Source organism: Lissotriton vulgaris, chromosome 4_1 (assembly GCF_964263255.1).
Source record: "Lissotriton vulgaris chromosome 4_1, aLisVul1.2, whole genome shotgun sequence".
Classification (NCBI taxonomy): domain Eukaryota; kingdom Metazoa; phylum Chordata; class Amphibia; order Caudata; family Salamandridae; genus Lissotriton; species Lissotriton vulgaris.
Genome location: NC_141691.1, coordinates 295,270 through 301,999, shown reverse-complemented (window position 1 = coordinate 301,999; position 6,730 = coordinate 295,270). Strand labels below are relative to the sequence as shown.

At 52.2% G+C, this 6,730-nt stretch overlaps 1 pseudogene; it reads right to left on the bottom strand.

Annotated features, from left to right (window-relative positions):
- Window positions 1–5,510: 5,510 nt before the first annotated feature.
- On the bottom strand, window positions 5,511–5,728 carry LOC147718177 (metallothionein pseudogene; annotated as a pseudogene).
- Window positions 5,729–6,730: the final 1,002 nt, after the last annotated feature.

Here is a 6,730-nt window from a genome sequence, read left to right as displayed (position 1 = left end):
GTCGCAGCTGGTTTTGGAGCACCCTTGATGGCTCAACCACCCCTTTCATTCACTAGGGAGGCTAGGGTCGTTAGACGCACCACAGGGGGCGAAGCCAGCAATGTGTGGGGAAAGCCCAGCCCCATTAAGGAACCAGGTGCAGCCCCTCCCTCACATCAGCATGCTAATCTCTCCATTCACCACCGGCATTACCTCCTCGTCCTGTCTCCCCGTCCCATTCCTTACAAGTGAGCCCATACCCAAGCACACGGTGATTGTAAGAAAAAAACAGACCAAAAAGTGCGAGGAAAACAGGTCCATTTTAATCAAACAGAAAACAGTACACATCACAAATCGTGTACCGCAGACAGGACATGAGCCCCAAAGGCAGAAGAGGCCGCCATCCCCAACTGAAGTTGATAATGGGAAGCGAAAGTATGGGGAGAAACCCATGTGGCAGCATCACAAATGTCCCTCAAGGAGGCCCCTTTGAACATGACCCAGGAGGACGAAATGCTCCTAGTCGACCGACCCTGAACAGGAGAAGGCAAAGGACAGTGGGCATAATTGTAAGCAGAAACCACAGTGCCCCTGACCCAACGAGACAACGTGGACAAAGAAGGCCTAAGCCCCAGCCCGAGAGGCCATAGGTGACAAACCTTACGGAAACCAGCCGTACGCTCCAAGTAGATGCGGAGAGCCCTCAGCACATCCAACGAATGGAGGAGCACCAACTCAGGAGAGGCAGGATCCGGAAAAAACACTGGGAGAACAATATCCTCCTGACAGTGAAAAGAAGACAACACCTTAGGCAGAAAGAACTGACTTGGGCGTAAAATGACCTTGTCAGCGCAAAAGCGCAAAAAGGGGGGGAGAAGCCATCAAAGCCCCAATCTCACCTACTCTTCGCCCAGAAGCAACGGCCACCAGGAAAAGAACCTTAGCAGAAAGGAACTTCAGGGCCACGGAGTCCAAATGTCCAAAAGGAGGACCTGTCAAAGCCTGGAGAACCAAAGGGAGATCCCAAGGAGGCACAGGAGAATGGGAAACAGGACGCAGAAGCAAAAAACACCTCAGAAGGCGAGCCACCAATGGAGAGACAGAGGACACAGAGGAACCTCTAAAATGAAAAATGGCAGCCCACAGCATCAGCAGGGAAGAAACCGCTAGCCCCAGGACGAAACCAACCCTCAAGAAGTCCAACGCCCTCACAGCCTCCCAGGAGGCAGAAGAGAGACCCTACCCAAGACACCAGGAGGAGAAATCCTTCCAGTGACGGGCATGGGACTCCAAGGTGAAAGGGCGCCGAGACAGCTGGAGACATTTTGCAACCTCCACAGAGCAACCCTGACCCAGCAAACACAACCTCTCAAGCGCCAAACCTCCAGCCAGAGGCGGCGCAGGGAGTCAAACCTGAGAGAGGAGCCCGCAGAGGGAAGGGACACGGGAAACCTCCAAAGTGGGCAAAACAGAAAAGGTCAGCAGAAGGGGAAACCAAGACTGACGAGACCACTCCGGCACCACTAGGAGAACCTCCGGCCGATCCAACCGACCATGGAAACGAGAAAGCATCGGGGGCCCACGCCAACCGAGAGGGAATGATGCAGCAAAACAGAGGAAGAAGGGCAGAACCCTCTGAGGCAAAAAGATCCAGCCAAGGACGGCGGAACCTAAGGACAACCAGATCGAACAGATCCGGGGACAGACAGAGGGACACCGAGGAGGGGAACACCCTGCCCGAAGAACCCCAGACCCATTCACCTTCCCCGGAAGATAGACTGCCGTCAGAGACAAGAGACACAACTCGGCCCAAAGCCCGGCCTTCCGGGACAGGAGAAACAAAGACCGACACATGCCCCCTTGGAGATTCACAAAAGCATGAACCACCTAGTTGACAGTCTGCACCGAGACCGCCTGACCCTGAAGGAGAGAAGCGAACAATGAAGAGCCAACCAAACTGCCCTCAACTCTTTCCAGTTCGAGGACTGGAGGGCCTCGAAACGGGACCACCGACCCTGAGCCTTGGAGGCACCCAGAACTGCACCCGAACCCAAGGCACTGGCATCCGTGGGCAAACAACCACAGACTGAGGAGGAAGGAGATCGAACCCCCGTAAAAGAGACTGAGGGGCCTATCACCACTGGAGATCCGCCCGAATCCCTGGAGTCACAGGAATCAGAGTCTCGTAGGCCAGGAAGGCAGGAACCCAGTGGGACAGGACATGATGCAACAGGGGATACAGATGTAACCTGGCCCAAGGAAGGAGATGTAAAGTGGACGCCAACTCCCCCTGACTCCGTAACCAGAGACGGGCAGACACCCGGGGCTGGGACAGAAGCCAAGAAAGGCGACGAAACAAAGTCAACTTGGGCTTCCGGGAGAGGAACACCAAGCCCAGGTCCATGCGGAAGGGAGCCCCAAGGAACTACAGGTACTGGGAGGGCACCAGGGAGGACTTCAGCGGATGATGAGGAACCCAAAAGAACCTAGGAGAAGACACACCTGGGCCACATCCGATACCCTGAGAAAAAGAAGGAGAGACAAACAATCAGTCATCCGGAAAGGGAAACACCTGAAGCCCCCTGGAATGAAGAATACCCACCAGAGGGGCCAAGAGCTCGGTGAAAATTTCAAAATATACCACCTGGGGATACGTGTACAGCATTGGGAGGATACGAACCCTGGTCAATGAGGGCGGGCACCAACAAAGGTACAAGACTTACATTCGAGCCACAGCTCCTCGGTTGCAGAAACGCAGCCACCAGATCCAGGGCTGCCAGGAAGCCACCCGGAAGCACCAGAGGCAGGATGGACAGCAGAGACACCATCCGGAACGGACGACGGAGAACGAAGCGATAGACCCGCTTCAGACCCAAAACAGGACGCAGATCTGAAGTATCCTTCTAGGAGACCAGAAAAAGGACCGAATAGCAACCCTCGCCCCTTGCCAGAAGAGGAACCCCCACAACAGCCTCCTTCCCCAACAGAAGCCGCACACCCGCCACCAACGCCTTCCGATGCAGAGGAAGACAGGGCAGGGGAGTCAGAATGAAACCCGGTGGGGGAGGAGAGGAAAACTCCAACCAGCAACTCTCCGACACAGACAGAACCGCTCAGGCATCCGGAAACAGGCATAGGCAGAAAAGCCAATGGGAAGAGAAGTAAGTGGTGGCAGCAACACCGGTAGAGGCACAGGACCCGACACCCTCAGGGTCCCCCTGGCCACGACCCCAGCCACAAAAAGGGTCACGAAGCACCCAGAGCAGGAGGCCCAAAGGCACGGTGGCAGGCAAACCCACGTCCCCGAGAAGGAGGGTGGACAGGAGCCACGAGCACGCCGCACCATGAGCAAGTCCATGGGAACCCACAAAGGGCAACCAAAGCAGGACCGACCACTAAGAAGACCCAGCCAACCAGGAACGCATCCAGGCAGGACACCACGCAGCAATCGAAGCAGCATAAGCAGCGCAGTGGCACACAGAGGGACAACAACCAGTGCACCTGCAACACCAGGAGGGCCAAGAGAGAGGAGGCATCCACACCATCCCGCAAAAGAAAAGCCAGGGCCCGGACCATGTCAGCAGAACAGGCCCACACCCAAATAAAAAGCAGGAAGCAGCAGAGGAACGCCACACCGCCCCCCAACATGCCAACCACAGCGACAGAAGGAAGGGCGCCCCCACACAAGAATCATGAGGAAAGGCTAGCAAGCAAAACGCCATCCAGGACGGAGTGAGAGCGCACACAAATGAACAAGTCAGAGAGCTCCGCACCCTGAACAAATCCACCAACAGCTAGCCGAGCCCGGAAGGCAGCAGCAACCTCCACACGAAGAAGCAGGCGCAAGGATGCATAGAGGTGATTGCAGAGAGCACCATCACACTGCCTGCAGTGAAGGAGGCAAACAAAGCGCTGTACAGTACATCGCGAGAGATAACTGTGCACTGAGGTAACCGTGTGAGGCTGCAGGTGAAGAGGCATCCAGCGCCACGGCAGCAACGCAAGAGAGGAGGACACAAAGCAGCCACAGAGGACGGGACCCAAGAAAAAGAGACCCGCCCGGAAAGGCATGAAGTCCTGAGGCCCTGTCCCCACACGGGAAACAGGGGGCAGACACTGAAAAGCGTCCGGCTGCCCAAAAACATCCCCAGGGAGCTGAGCACCCAGCAGGAAACACAGCTGAAAAACCCTGCCCGCTATAGCAGGGCGCATCGGGACAGGCATTGGAGGAACGGCCACTAGAGCAGGCCGAGGAGGCATAAAAGCACAAGACGCTGCAAGCAGGATTCCAACCTGCGCAGGGAAACCCAATCGGAATTCAAGTGTAACGCCTCAACCATATGTCCCAAAAGCAAGCAGCAGCCAAAAAGGAGGCACAGCTGGCCGCTAGAGCGAACCGAGCAAGTGACAGGCCCCCCCCACCCACAAACAAGTACATGAAGGCGGAGCCACAAAGAGCAGGGATCGAACCTCTGGGAGTCACACATGCAACAAAAAGGAAAAAAGGCAGCCGCTAAAGCAGGCCGCCACAAGAACCACAAAACAGAGATAAAACTTACCCCCAAACAGCTCCTGCTAGGACATCAGTAGACTGCGAACGCAGAAAAAAAAGAACAGGAAGTTTCTCTGACTCTCCCCCCCCTTTATTGTCACATGATGGTGACGCCATACTGGGGGAGGGGCAAAAAGCTCTGCTAGGTACTAGGTTTCTGTGGAGCAGACTAGCTGCTCACTTGTAAGGAATGGGACGGGGAGACAGTACAAGGAGGTAATGGAATCATATGATCGTATCACTCTAACACCTGTCTCTGCTGCTGGGTCTGCTGCTGGGTCTGGGTTTGAGTTTCAAAAAGAGGGACATGCCAGACATAAAAGCAGGAATAAAACCTGTCTAAGCCTGGTATGTCATGGTTTTTATGTAGCCATGTGTGTGTACACCAGGCCCGGTTCCGGCGGGTGGGCTGGGTAGGCCAGGCCCACCCAAACATGAGCCTGGCCCACCCAAACAGGATCCTTGGCCCTCACAGTGAGGGCTTGAAGACAGGCGGGCAACGCCTTTGGGATCAAAGTGCTTCAACCCTCCCCCTTCTTGTGTGTCAACCCGGGCCAAGACCGCTTCTCCGGGCGCACGCAAACACAGTTTTACAGATTATCACAGCCACCCCGAGTACTTCACAGGTCTTTACAAGACCATTTACATGTTAACAAGGCTTTGCTTATTTTTTCACCCCTTTATCTCTGCATGACAAAAGGCGACAAATCCTTTCTTTGACTACGGTAACCTTTGGTAACCTTTGCCTACTGTCATGCTGCATTGATATTTCTTTTTCCATGTAGCGCAGGAGAAAAGAAGTTTGTTTATTTATTTATTTCCGTATTTTAGGTTACTTTATTAGCAGAACATTTATATACAAATATATAATATGTAAATTTAAGATTGCTCATTTGCACAAGAAAGAAAAATAAATCAAAAAGTGCAATTCATTGTGTGTTAAGCAACTCCATGGGCACTGAATAAGCTAATCTGAAAATTATGTGCAACATCTGCGTTTCTCCGTCGATCCTCCTTTGCAGACACACCCCTGGCCGCATTTATCGCATCCGGGAGGGCAACAGGAACAGCAGCTTTTTTTCGAGGATGTACATTTGCAGTTCTCACACTTGCACGACCCAGTACATGAACAAGAGCCACCGGTGGCGCAACCGCAGTCTTTAGGGTCCATGTTTTGAAGCAGATGTTAGCTACGGATTATCAGCCCAGTATTTAAAGGTCTCTGTAAAATTTGTTTATTTCTATTCACCTTTCCTGACCCCTGCCGTGGCTATAACATCAGGCTGTGACACAAAGTTTGACTAATGTAGTAGGTAAGAGAATGCGTTACTACATTTTTTTTCTTTTTAAAATCTGCACAGGCCCAGCAGGACACATACTTCGTGTGTGCTTCATTTAAACAGTTTTTATCATTATCATGGCTGATGCAGGACAACAATAATAATACAAAATGCCCAGATAACGCTGGTGATGAATGATCCTGCCAGAGAGCAATCATTTGTCTGTTGGTAGTTTTTAAATGCTGATGAACTGTATTTTATGTGGATAAATTCAGGGCTTTAAGTGGGATGAAAAAACTGGGGGGTCTCTCAAAGGGGCATGGCCAATGTAATTGAGGACGTGGCTTAAAAACAGTACATTAAAAATCTGTGTTTAGCAGTGTGCTGTTTCTGTCATTGTATCCAGGTATATGATAGAACAAGTAACATCATACCTACAAGCCAGGACTATTTGCTTTGTCAATGGTTGTTAGTTGCATAAAATAAATACCAGCAACTATGGCTTGTATATAATATTGTAAAAGCTTCTACTTAAAGCACTGATGACATCACAACAATGTTGCTGCTCCTGAGTTTCAAAAAGAGAAGGGAAATCCAGAGAGAAAATGACTCTCTTTAAAGGAATTCCCTTTCCCTTCTCCCTACAACGCTCACCTGGCATGACGTTATGCCGTAACTTTCCACTAGTAAGCAGCATACACCGATGTGGCTGCTGTCTCAAAATGGGTCTCTATCGGGCTCTGATTTGTGCCCTGGCACTTTTTTCCGGACTGCGGTGACAGCAGACTCCTGACTGCTGTCACTGCAGTTCGGAAAAAAACGGCCTACCTGTGACCAGCGCACAAAACAGAGCCCGATAGAGACCCGTTTCGAGGCCCCCTTAAAAAAACTGCCTGTGCTCAGACTCAGTGAGACCCGG